This window comes from Mauremys mutica, chromosome 1, assembly GCF_020497125.1.
Source record: "Mauremys mutica isolate MM-2020 ecotype Southern chromosome 1, ASM2049712v1, whole genome shotgun sequence".
Lineage (NCBI taxonomy): Eukaryota > Metazoa > Chordata > Testudines > Geoemydidae > Mauremys > Mauremys mutica.
This window is the reverse complement of record NC_059072.1, coordinates 163,559,752-163,572,884: the sequence shown is the minus strand read 5'-3', so window position 1 is coordinate 163,572,884 and position 13,133 is coordinate 163,559,752. Positions and strand designations below refer to the sequence as shown.

The 13,133-nt window shown below is 47.2% G+C and overlaps 1 protein-coding gene across 1 annotated transcript in view; it reads left to right on the top strand.

Moving 5' to 3' along the window:
- The window catches only part of ATP1B1 (ATPase Na+/K+ transporting subunit beta 1), a 130,979-nt gene that overhangs the window by 69,359 nt on the left and 48,487 nt on the right, over positions 1–13,133 (top strand). The window lies entirely within an intron of this gene.

Genomic DNA, 13,133 nt, shown 5'->3' with positions numbered 1-13,133 from the left:
TTCAGATACAGTACAGGAGGATTTCCACTTCTGAGCCATGAAAATAGAAATTGACTTTTCCTTTCCAGATTTATCTAATATTCAGAAAGGGAATCTAACACCTGCCTTCCAGATTTGAACACCTCAAAATTCAGGAGTGCTCAAGCTCAATTTGGGCAACTGTTACTTCATTTCTCCCAAATCAAATATGCTGTAATTTGATGTAGAAAAAGTAGGATAAAATTGAGCAACAAATGCTGGGGGTCTTCCCAGTGCTAACTAGGACTGGAATTGCTATTTTCAACAGCCATTACCATTTCTTTTTCAGTTTTGTTTGTTTAAAAGGAAGACAGTGATATTGCACTGGCAAATTCCCCATAGAAACAAAGAGTGGAACAAAAGAATAATAAAGGCACCTCAACTTTTCCTCAGTCTTATAATATGGACAGTCTTATAATATGGATCCAGATATCTTCCAATCACACAAGCTGAAAATTGTTCCACTTTACTGCAGTTCTGTAACCATGTGAGAACCAGTCTTGTCTGTGTTCTGTGCACATCCAAAATTCCTACTGAATTCAGAAGTGCCTTGCTTTTGTGACCATACTACCTGATATTTTCAGCCCTTGTAAGCAAAGCAGGTTTACATTTAGTAATTGGGTGGGAAGCCTCTCAGAAAAAGTTAGGTGCTGTAGGAGGTGTTTCTTATTTGCTAGGTAATGTGAGACCTTCCTGTTACAATAGTAAACCAGTGTCACATAGAATGCACTTTGCTCCTAGAGTTTAGAATGGGGTCCTTTGCCTCTATACGCAGTCCATTAAAGACAACGAAAAGACTCCCACTCACTTCAACAGGCTTTGGATAGAACTGGATATACACAGGGTAACTCCACTGTCTTCACAGGGTCCTGGTCTCACAGCGGAGTGGGGGGCATGTGAGCTTGTTGCAGAGCTGCTTCTCAGGGATGGGAACCTCCTGGCACCCCAGCCTCCAAAATCATTCAGGCTGCACTTTCTGCATGGCTGTGTGCTATCTGAGGGGTGCGTGGGAATTGGTGGCCTCTGCTGCAGGTGATGGGAATCTCAGGTACTTAAAGCCATTGCCTAGGAGAGGGAAGTGTCTAACTCCAGAGTCTGCAACTGCCTAGGGCCAGCGCTGAGGATTTAGAGTCCCTAGTGTTGCCGTTGCAAGGTTCAAGCATGCTCAGCCTTGGCATTGCCACCCCTCCTGCAGCTAGTAGCTCCAGCTGTCTAAGACTGGCCTCTGGCAATCGGCCCCATGGCTATAGCCAGAGAAGCTACAAGTGGCTCTGTGACTACTGGGGGCCATTAAGCTAGAGCAGCTAAAGACACTGGAGTTAACCTCAAGGAACAGAGGTCACCAGTAGGAAAGGAATGTCAAGGGGAGCAGGGAAAGAGGAAGCAGGTCAGGCTTGCAGAGGGAGCTTCCAGCTGGCTGGGGAGCATATCCAAAGTAGAAAGGAAACAAGTATGGGGAGAGGTGGTGGTGATCAGGTAGCAGACTAGCATGTAGATAGGAGCAGAGGGAGAAAAGCTGGTGTCTTCAGATTCCCAAGGGCGAGGTCCTCACTTTGGGGAAATGGTGTTTGCAGGTGGCTTGCTCAAATGGCAGGATGGATGCTGAGGGAGGGATCTGTCAGAATTGATCAGGTATCTGCTGGCTTTAGAACTTTGAGCTGAGACTAGGACCACATGCAGTGACTGGTGACATAGGGTGCTACTGGAGACATGGCTAGAGAAGGTCTGAATGAGGAAGGAGATAAATCTGTGGGGAGTTTCCCTGATCACTATGAAAGTTCTACTCACTGTGGACACTGGTAAACCCACTTGGGTGTACAGCTCAATGAGAAAAACTGGGGACTGAGGGAGCTGTGTATGGCAATGCATACAGTCATGTAGAGGTGTGTGATCAAAATGAAAAATGTCTCTGAGATGCAGTACCGGGTATACTATGGCACCAATGGCACCGCCCCACCAGGCCCACACTCGGAGCTCACAGTGACTACATAGGGGCCCACAAATATGTTTGGCGCCGGGGCCCACAAAAGGTTAATCCGGCTCTGGAGATGTTTCACTGCTAGAGGTAAACATGACTGAGGTTTTCTCTTGAGCATCTAAGCACCTTGCTGCGACTAGACTGAGGCCTTTGCCTACCTTAGGATTTCGGCCACTAGTATAGCTGCACAGATGTAAATCATATCTATGCTAGCGGTGGTATGCAGATGGTGCAGCTACACAGGTAGCCAATTGGCCAAGCCCAAGCTTTCTCCAGCTATTGTGTCAGGAGGAAAGAGATGACCTTGTTATACATAATTTGCAGCACTAAAATCACTTCCCAAATGGGAAAAAAATCTATATCCAAGAATGAAGACGCAGGAAAAAGCCAGATTTGCCTAAGTGTAAAGGCAACATTTAAAGGAGACAATAAATTCGAACAGTTAACTACCTTTGAAATCTGTAGGGCATGATTATTTGGAGAGACTAATGCCAGTATTTCTGTTCAGCAGGGCTCCACCCTCTTACCTGGAGATGGGCTAAACTGGGGCTTGTTTTGATTTGACATAACCACATCAGTCAGGATTTGTCTTCATAAAACAACAAGCGGGTTTGATTGGATCCTGGTCCCAGTTTATCCAGACATCTAGAATTCAGACTAAACTGTCCCAGTATTGACCCATATCAGCTAAAGAGGGACAAGTTGGTCTGTATGGAAAACCTTAGTCCAGTTTCATCCTAGACTAGACAGAAAATGAGAATAAAGAGGCCAGGCTCAGGCTAGTAAAAGGCAGGGGTGGGAAGGGAGCAGAAAGCTTTGTTTGTTTAAATTAAGTGCCTTGATTCCATTTGGTTGTGTATTTTTTGATAGCTGAGTTTAATGGCCCAAGCTAGGTCTCTGAAGTAAACACCTCATTGCAGTGATTGGAGGCTGTGGGTAGGTCTAGGGATCACAGTTTAGTGCTGCTGTTTTCCATGGCTGGGTGATTAACTGGGCGGCAGCAGCATGGTGGCTACAATCTCAAAGCTCTTTTCAGGGAGACCAAACAGAAAATTAACTTTCTTTTAGTTTACACTGAAAACAAGGTAGCAGATTTTAGCCCTGTGCTTTGATTGTAAATGGAAAGTAAGTAAAGAATAGACAATATAACAAGAAGTGGGGGGGGAGCTAGGGACTAGAGCGTGTGACCAAGAGTTGGGAATTCTGGGTTCTCTTCCCAGTTCTCCCATTGATTAACTGCATCTACTCAGAGTTTTGGGGGCAATCTCCCAGCATTTCACTAGCACCACTAGTGAAGCTCCACTGGTCAAGAACCGTAGTGTCCACACAGCACTGCTGTTTTTAGCCATTGGGTAGGTCTACACTGCAATTAGAAGGTGACTGCAGCACAGGCTAGCTGCTCAAGTACATACTGAGGGTCCTAGGTGGGTTTGTACAACCCATGCTGCCATGGCATCACTGCTATTGTTAGTCAGGCTAGCTAGATGAAAGCTAGCCTGGGTACATCTACAGGTCACACTTCTGATTGCAGTATAGCCATACCCTGTATCAGATTAAGTCTAGATGACACTTTGTTTAATATGCCAGTGGCCACCAGAGCCCTGTCTACACTAGCACTTCCATCATTGCTTGCACAGGGGGAGCTGCACTGGTGATACTGTAACTGCAGATTTCCCCAAACAAGCCTACTGTAGGCAGAACTACTGTGTGACCATGAACAAGTCGCTTAACTTCTGTGTCCACTCGCCCATTTGAATAAGGTGAGAATAATATTTGAATCTTACAGAAGGGTCGTGAAGTTTAATTTTAATTATTTTGTCAAGTGAGACCCTTGGATGAAAGATGCATGACTAGACACACAATGTTATTACTTGCATTGTGGATTATGTAAAAACCATGACAACCCTAAAATTACAGGATCTGAGGGTGTTTTTTTATGTATCCTTGATTTCCCAGCATCCTTTTCCATTAGTCTACCACCCTCTTTGTATAAGGACCATACAGTATAAAATACAATATGTAATTATGAAAGGAAATAGGATAAGTGTTAGCTTAACAAAGGCAGCCTTCTCTTAACTAACATTTCCTTCAGTAGGTTATGTCAGTGGATTCTTGGATACTTCAGTCACTAGAAAAAAAGACTTGAGGACACGTCTTTTAATGTGAATTTAGTGTTGGTGAAAGTGACATGTTCGCAGCCCCTAGAGACTTCATTTATCCACAGAGCAGGTATAGAATCAGTAGCCGTGGATCAAGTTTCCTTCATGCTGTTTTGCCACTGTGCCAGCCCTGTTCTAGAGAAACCCAGGGCTTGTCTGCATTAGGATTTTAGCTACTGATGTAAACTGTGATTTGTAGGAAATGCCTAGCTGTCAGTGTAAGAAGTAATCTATCTTCTATAGGTCCCATTACCACAATGTCTGAGCAGCTCATCGTCTCTAAGGGTCTGTCTACACTGCACTTAAACATCCGTGGCTGGCCTGTGTCAGCTGACCTGAGCTCAGGCTGTGGGGACGTAAAACTGTGGTGCAGACATTCGGCCTTGAGACAAAGTTCTGGGACGCTGTCTCCTCATGGCATCTCAGAGCCCAGCCTCCAGCCCATGTCTGAATGTCTACACTGTAATGTTATAGCTCCATGCTCCTGAGTCAGCTGTGGGAGTTTAATTTCTTTGTAGACACACACTAATGTATTTACCCTCACACACAGGTGCTGACTCTGTGGGTACTCCAGGACTGGAGCACCCATGGAAAAAAATTAGTGGGTGCTTAGCATCCACTGGCAGCAAGCTTTCCCCCTTCTCTCCAGTGCCTCCTGCCCACCGGCAGCCCCACTGATCAACTCCTCCCCCTCCCTCCCAACACCTCCTGCACGCCGCAGTCAGCTGTTTCAGGTCATGCAGGAGGCGCTGGGAGGGACCGGGGATGGGGCATGCTCGGAGGAGGGGAAGGGGAGGGGGCCAGGGGCAGAGCAGGGGGTTGAGCACCCCCAGGGCCTGGAAGAAGCTGGCACCTGAGCTCTCACAACACCCTTGTGAGCTAGGGAAGTGCTATTATCCCCATTTTGCAGCTGAGGCACAGAGAGGCTAAGTGGCTTGCCCACAGGAAGTTTTGGTGAAGCAGGGACCTGGACCCTGGCTTCGCTAACCCTAGGCTAGTACCTTAATCACTGGACTATGCTTCCTCTCAAGACAATGGAGTCTCAACAGCCTGTTCAAATCTTGGGGTCTATGACAAAATAGCTAGGGATGGATTGTGAGGGTGGCTTTTGTGATGTGAACATTTGAGACCGAAAACTCACTTCATTTAGACCACCAAATTGACCATTGGATGCTAACGACAACCAGGCGTTAACAACCTGTGTTTGATTGTAACAGTCAACCTAGTTACAATCCAGGTCAATAAATATAGATGCTAGAAGGGACAGACTGCAGCCTACTACCATGCCCCAAAGCCATCTAGACACCATACCAGCTTGATTTTGAAATGCAGAACTATTTCCCTTCCCTCCATTCTGTCCGGTAAACCTGGGATCATCCCATCACATGGATGTCACAACACGCAACCATGGTTCTAGGTTAATGCTGAAAGGAGTTCAACAAACCATTGCTTGGAATGCATCGCATCTGCCACATTTGTACAGTACCATTTGTCAATGCAGAGTTGGCTGCTCCAGGTCCTCTGCCAGCATTGGTTGTAATGTTTGGTGATGCACCAGTTCTTTAGCTCTGGACCAGCTGCAATCTAAAATAGTTTCTTCCCAATGTAGATTGTAAATTCTTCCGAGCAGATACCATGTCTCCTGGTGTGTTTGTCCAGAGCCTGTCACAAGGAAGCCCTGTTCCTGGGCCAAGGTAACTAATAACACTATGTGGATGGGAAACATCAACTGTCACGACTCTGGCTCAACGGATCCCTCTAGCCCCATCCCACAATGCAGTGCCTTACAGCTGGAAGCTACCCAAAGCCCCTGTTCCCAGCAGGTGCTGGGAGAGAAACGTTTCAGGATTTACTTGCACTACGCCAGTTACTAGGTGAGCTGCGTGCAGAGGAAAATGGGTTGCCAGGTACATTGTTGCAAGGACAAGCCAGCACCTACATATTTCATGTAACTCATGCCCTGGCAATGTTTTTCTTGCTTAGTACAAACACCATTTAAGAGAAGAGGTTTGCCCTGATGTTGCTAAGCAAAATATCCTGTGCCCTGCTGTGACGGGGTCCCGGGGGTGTAAACTGGACTGTGGGATCGCTGAGACCTCCAAACCCACTAGCCTAGGCTATCTCGATGCTAAAGTCAAGCTACAAGCCTCTGACAGGCACTGCACTTACACAGCCACCCACAGGTAGGGACACACTCAGAGGAGTTACATCGAAGGTCAGCTGTAGGCATGGGGAGGGGGCGCTGAAGATGCTGTGCGTATGGGGTGTGTAAGGTGTAAATCCGTCCCTGACTCAGACCAGCTAGGCCAGTTATATCTGCATGGTTCTGGAGGTCCTGTCACTCACAGCAGCTGCACTGACGTGTACAGTGAACCATACGCCAGGCTAGGCCTTGGGCAAGGGTGAGACCCCCCCACTAGTTGCCATGGTTACTGATGTACAGAGAAAAGCTGTGTTTAGAGTCAGCCATGCCAGCAACTGGTTAAAAACTGAGCTTATTAAAGTTGCAAAGTAGACAGGGCCCTAGAATGCTGGCATTCCACTGAATAATTAGCATCATTAAGCACAGGCAATCTAAGAAACCAGAGCTGGGGCTCTTTATAGAGTGTCCTCTTTATGCTTCACCCGCCCCCCTTTCCCAAGATGAGCCTTTTGTTTACTCCTTGTTCACAACAACAGTAGCACTTAGCAATTCTCAGCTTCAGAATGCTTTCCAAACGCTCATTGATTCAGTCTTTCCCAACCTGGCTTTGTCAGAGGCTTTCTGTCCATCCATTTTCTCTCTCTGGTCCCTTTTCTCCATATTTCACTTTCTCTTTTCTGTATATTTTCCTCCGGGGAGCACTTTTTCTTGCTTCCCCTGTACATCTCAGAAATATTGCCTAGAAATGCTTGGGGGATCTCCGCTCAGGTTACAAAGGCTGGTGCAGATCCACTTTCCTATGAAGAAGTGGTGAGCTAAGTAATGAGTTTACAGTGGCCAGGCCTTACTTCTGGTTCCCACCATGTGCCTGCTCTATGCCTGATCCTTGCTTCTCCTCCGGTTCCTGCCATATGCCTCATTTCTAACCATCAGTAACCATTCCTGGCGCTGACCCCTGGCTCCAACTTCTGACTCTGGCTTGACCCTTGGCTCTGGAATTTGGTATCTGACCCCAGCTCTGACCCTCAGCCTCAATCACTAGTTCAAGTCTTGTAATTGGCACTTGACTCTGATGCTGACCCTCGTCTCTGCCTACATCATGGTCCCTGACACAATGGTGGAAAGGCTAGTGTAGGTGTGCCACTGGCCTTTTTACCACTCTGTGTCTTGAACTTGCTCAGAGCAGCCCTCCATGACATAGTGGTAAACACACTGGCACTGGTTTCACTGGTGCTCTCACCATTGCTAGCCCCTGCAGAGCTGCCACAGTGGGAGAACTTCACAAAGACCTGTGCGGACAGTGTCTATGTGTTACTGAAAACTGGGAATGTCCCTGTTTTCTGGGTCTGTCCCAGAGTTCCTGGGGGTGGTTTTGAAACCCTGCAGAAGCCACCAGGCAGCTGTGCTGCTGAAAAGGCCACCAAGTTGGCTGAGTGCATATCCAGGGATCACCCCCCACCAGGCCTGGCATGTGTTGTCACCCTCCACAGCCTCCTAGTGAGTTCCCTCTCTTCACAAGTCCTGGAGCCAGCCCTCTCCTCACACAGAGGGAAACCCATTAGGTGGCAGGCTACTGTCCCAACCTTTTCTCTCGCTGCCCAAAGGCTCCTGAGCAGGGACCATCGTTCCAGTCTGTGTTTGTAAGGCGCCTCATACAAAGGGGTCCCAGTCCACAAGTAGGGCTCCTATGCACTATGGTAATACAAATAGTATATAATAGTGGAGAAAGACATTTTCTTTAGCAGAAAGCTTAAAATTGGGGAAATGGAAAAAAACTGGGGGGAGAGGAGCCTTAAAATCCTTTGAGAAGGGACTGCCTTTTTGTGGGCATGCGCCTCAGTCTGAGAATTTTTTCAGGGCCTCGAGCAGCAGAATGCAATGCAGGAGACTTACGCTGTCTTTTTAGCTCTGCCATTGATTTGGCCTCTCTGTTGCTCAGTTTCCCCATCTGCTAAATGAAGATAATACTGACCCCTCCCCCCCATGAGCATTGGGAGAGCCAATTAATGTTCATAAACGTTTGGATACAAATATGGCTTGTTGTTTCCTGAAAACTTTGGGTTTCAAACTCACAGCAACCATCTTCCTCGTTTGAAGGTAAAGCCTGTGTGGGATCAATTAGATGGTTGCACCACCACAAAGTATAAGCCCATACAATTGTGGCCTTCTGCGAGGATTGAGACCATAGAGGAGAGTTTGATTTCCCACAAAAGCTTTCAGATAAGTTTAATGCCCTGAAATAATTACATTAGTCCCCAAGACAGAACTGATCCTCAAGCAAGCGAAACTGAGAGGCTCTGCTTAAAATGATCATGGAGTCATTCACCTTTAGGTTGCTGCAACCATGTCAGTAACCATTGGCCTATATGAAATGAGGTGGTAGGAATTTCAATCCAGTTCCTAATGGAGAAGCATCTGTCGCTTAAAACAATTATGATCACAGCTGGCAACAGCTGTCCCCTTTACTGTCTCAGCAAAGAGGTCAAATGTTGAGTGTGCCTGGAGCCTGAACTCATCTTTCACACACATCCCTAGAGGTGGCCCCTTGAATTCAGCAGTAGGTCAGCTGAGGTGGGAAAAGCCAGGGGAGAAGTCACTTTATGTGGCATGTTCCCCTTGCACTCCATCAGAAATGTTGATGCTATTGTAAGTTTAAGTTACCTTACCATTGCCTCAAGCTTCAGTAACAACGCTTTCCCTCCACCCCTCAGTTGTCAAGTAGGAGAGGAGAGCTACATATGTACAGTGGCTGAGTGTTTTGTGTGACAAAGATGTATAGTCAGGGCCAGCCCACAACATTTTGGCACCTGAAGCAGGGATCTCAAATGATGCCCCCATGCCCTCTTGCTCGGGACAAAACTTTGAAAGGTCTCAGTTCTGGGTCCTAGTGGCGCCCCCCCGCCCCCCAGTCTGGCACCTGAGGCAGCCACCTCAGTTTGCCTCATGGTAAGACCACCCCTGTGTATAGCCAGGGTTGAGGCCTAGTCCTGCCAGGCAGGAGGCCAGAGATCTGTGGTAGGGTTGCCAGGAATCTGGTTTTTTACCAGAACACCTGGTCGAAAAGGGACCCTGGTGGCTCCAGTCGGCAGCACAGTGGGGCTAAGGCAGGCTCCCTGCCTGCCCTGTCTCTGTGTGGCTCCTGGAAGTGGCTGGCATGTCCCTGTGGCCCCTAGGCAAAGGGGCAATCAGGGAAGCTCCACGTGCCGCCCCCACCTCAAGTGCTAGCTCCACAGCTCCCATTGGCCGGGAACCACAGTCAATGGGAGCTGTGGGGGCGGTGCCTCCGGGTGCAGGAAGTGCGCAGAGTTGCCTGGCTGTGTCTCCGCCTAGGGGCCGGACATGCCAGCCGCTTCTGGGAGCAGCGCAGTACCAGGCAGGCAGGGAGCCTGCCTTAGCCCCGCTGCACTGCCGACCGGGAGATGCCTGAGGTAAACACTGCCCAGCCGGAGCCCAAACCCCAAACCCCCTGCCCCGAGTTGGAACCCCCTCCTGTGCCATGAACCCCTGATTTCTGACCCCACCCAAGAGCCCACACCCACAGCTGAAGCCCTAACCTCTTCCTGCACCCCAACCCCCAACCCAGTGAAAGTGAGTGAGGGTGGGGGAGAGCAAGTGATGGAGGGAGAGGGGCTGGAATGAGTGAGGGTTGGGCCTCAGAAAAGGGGCGGGGCCTCGGGGAAGAGGCAGGGAAGGGCGGGGCAAGGGTGTTCGGTTTTGTGCAATTAGAAAGTTGGCAACCCTAATCTGTGGGATGTGGCCTTTGTCCCTTCCTCCTCGTGCATCTGCTCTGCCAATAGCCCTGAAGCTGATGCAGGGCAGCAGCAGGCAGGGCTCAGGAGCAAGGGGTCTATCAGGGCTGGAAAGGGACGACTTGTGAATCCAGTTAAATGCTTCACAGAGATAAATAAGTAATAGAGGAGGGGGAGGGGAAATGCAGAGACAGAGAAGAATGAAGTTACCTTTTCATTTCTTACCAAGAGGGAAAATTCCACTAGGGATAAATGGGCAGGAAAAGGCCCCAATCTCCTTCCAGTCACGGTTGGCTGACAGGGGATTCCTGCTCTGAAGGCGAGGACTAAGCAAAGGGAGTCTGCTGGGGAAATGGGGTGGAAGAGGCACAATTGAAGACAATGTCGGAAGTGGAGCCTGGACTCCAGCCTAATTGTCCTGCCCCAACTATCTCAAACAAGTCAGTTAAAGATACGTTTTTAGTGGTCTCGGCTAGGTCTTATGGTTGGCGCCTCATCAAGGTGAATGGGGTAGGTGGGCAGGTTTCTGTTGTGCTGTTTGGCTGGAGACCGTTTGCTGCAGGGCTCCGATTACACTGCTGAATAGTCTGCACAAGGGGTGAAACACAGAAGCTTCCTTTTTCCTTTGGGAAAGACCAAGCCACTCGGGGGAACAGCATAAATGCTGGCCTCAAAATCCCACTTTGTGCTTGTTCCCATGCTGCCTTTGCACCTGGGGGAGCCCCTCTCTCTTGCTCGTCCTTCAAAGCATTACATAAACCCACGTCTTTTCGATGATACATTCCCAGGAGAGCTGCTTCTTTGTACTGCATTGTTTTATATTATCATGCCCTGTACCAGCCAGTACCTGTGAGACGGAAGCCCTTTGGGGCGGGGAATCTGTTACTTGCTTGGCATAGCTCTCCTGCTGTATGGTGCTCTATACTCTTACAATACTGCATACCTGTGCTTTTCCACTAGTCCTGCCTGTGAGCTCCTTCGCTCTGTGTGCTTTCGAAAGAGGATGTTGCTTCAGATGTCCCACCTGCACTGTGGGATCAACCATGAACGGGCAGCTGATTGCAACACTCACTTAACAAACGTGCCAACCAATCAAACAAACAAAAAATGGTTCTGTCTTGTACCATAGATGAGATCAAGCTTTGTATTAACCACAGGTTTGGATTGGGCTAAAGTGAAGCTCTGCAGCACATTTCCAGGGAAGTGGTTAAAACAAAGTTCAGTCATGTCTGTGTGACAAAATCAAACTGATGTCATATTTTTTAAATTAATTTTAAGTTACCATACCAGAAATAATATACTTGGTATACAGTTCATAGCAAATAATGGCACACAAATCACAGCTATAGTGATGTGAATTTGATCAGCTAAGACCAAAGTATATTTTATGGGCTTTATTATGTCTAAAATAAAACATTTTCTAATGGAAATGCCAACAGACCCATCATTACATTGTGGTTGCTGGATGACACTATAAATATGTCTTTGGGTGCTACAGCAAGAAGTATCACTATATTTTAAAATAATTCCTCTTTTACAATGAGAGGGTTTTTTTGTTATTACTCATTTATATTGTGGTAGCACGTAGGAGCTCCAGGCATGGACCAGGTTCCCGTTGTGTTAAGTGTTTATTTTCTGGAACATTTCTTGCTTTAAAAATAAAATAAAATAAGTAAGACAAATCTTTGTTGTCATATATCCTTTAGTTTATTTCCCATTTAAGATCCTCGATTTAGAACCTCAGAGCTTATCCTCGGTATTCAAAGAGCAGCATAGCTTTGGTTCCTATTGAATGTTCCTTGTCTAAATATACATAATAAAAGGCATCTATATGTCTAAATATTTAATCTTGTTTTTGTCTTCCTTCTTGGCATACCCTATTCTGATGAGTAAGCTTTCTCATAGCAAGGGTATCCCATACTCCAGTGCAGCATGCTCAGATGTTAGGGGGATTGACCATGTTTAAACCAGATCCTGACATGGCTGATTTTACAGGATCAAAGAAAAAGAAGAGATCATCTCATTAAAGAAGTTCCTCTTGTAATGCTGAACTAAATAAAAGCTGTCACTAAACTGAACTCAGAACATCAGAGAAGCAGTTGACTGTATCCCAAATAAGTGGGAGATGCTGCTCTATAGTGCTTAGAATAGGGGACTGGGAGTCAATACTCCAGAATTTCAGGGACAGAATCACTGAATTCCTTAGCAAATCACTTGACCACTCTGTAGCGTAGGGCTTGTCTGCACTAGAAAGTTTTGCCATACTACTATACCAGTATACTTAAATGTGATTGAGAGCTTTAGTGACTTCCTAAGGGAAAAAAACAGAGAGAATCAAATTCAGTATTGGTGTAATTCCATTTGATTTGGTTATTTATTTAATTCCTTAGGACAGCGATTCTCAAACTTTAGTATCCCGAAGACCCCCATTTTGATTTACAATTTTTCATAGACCCCCAAGTCCCCCGCTCAGCCCCAGGCCCTGCCCCCACTCCACCCTGCCCCTCCTCTTCCCTGCCTCTTTCCTCCCCTCCCCCGAGCATGCACCTTCCCCGAACATGCCCCATCCCCGCTCCTCACTCTCTCTCCCAGCACAGCACCTCATGCATGCCAGGAAACAGCTGTTCCCCAGTGTGCAGGAGGCACTGAAAGGGATGAGGCAGAGTTAAGGGAGGGTGGGTGGGGAGTTGATCAGTGAGGTCTGTGAACCCCTGTTTGAGAAATGCTGCCTTAGGAAGATTCTGAAGATTAAGGCTGGTATTTTTCAGGGTGCTTAAAGCCTGGCCTATGCTAGTCAATTTACCAGCATAGCTATATTGGTTAGAAGTATGAAGAAAATCCTACCCCTAACTGACATAGTTATGCCCGTAAAAGCCCTAGTGTACGTGAAGTTACACTGGCAAAAAAGTCCTTTTGCTGGTATAGTTTATTCTATTTGGGGGACTGGTTTAAGCTACGCTAGCAAAAGCACTCTTGCTGATATAAATTGTGTCTTCACTAAGAGGGTGTGCCAATATAGCTCTACTGGTATCTCTATATCAGCAAATCCTTTTAAATGTAGACAAGCTCTAGACCAATTAGGCACA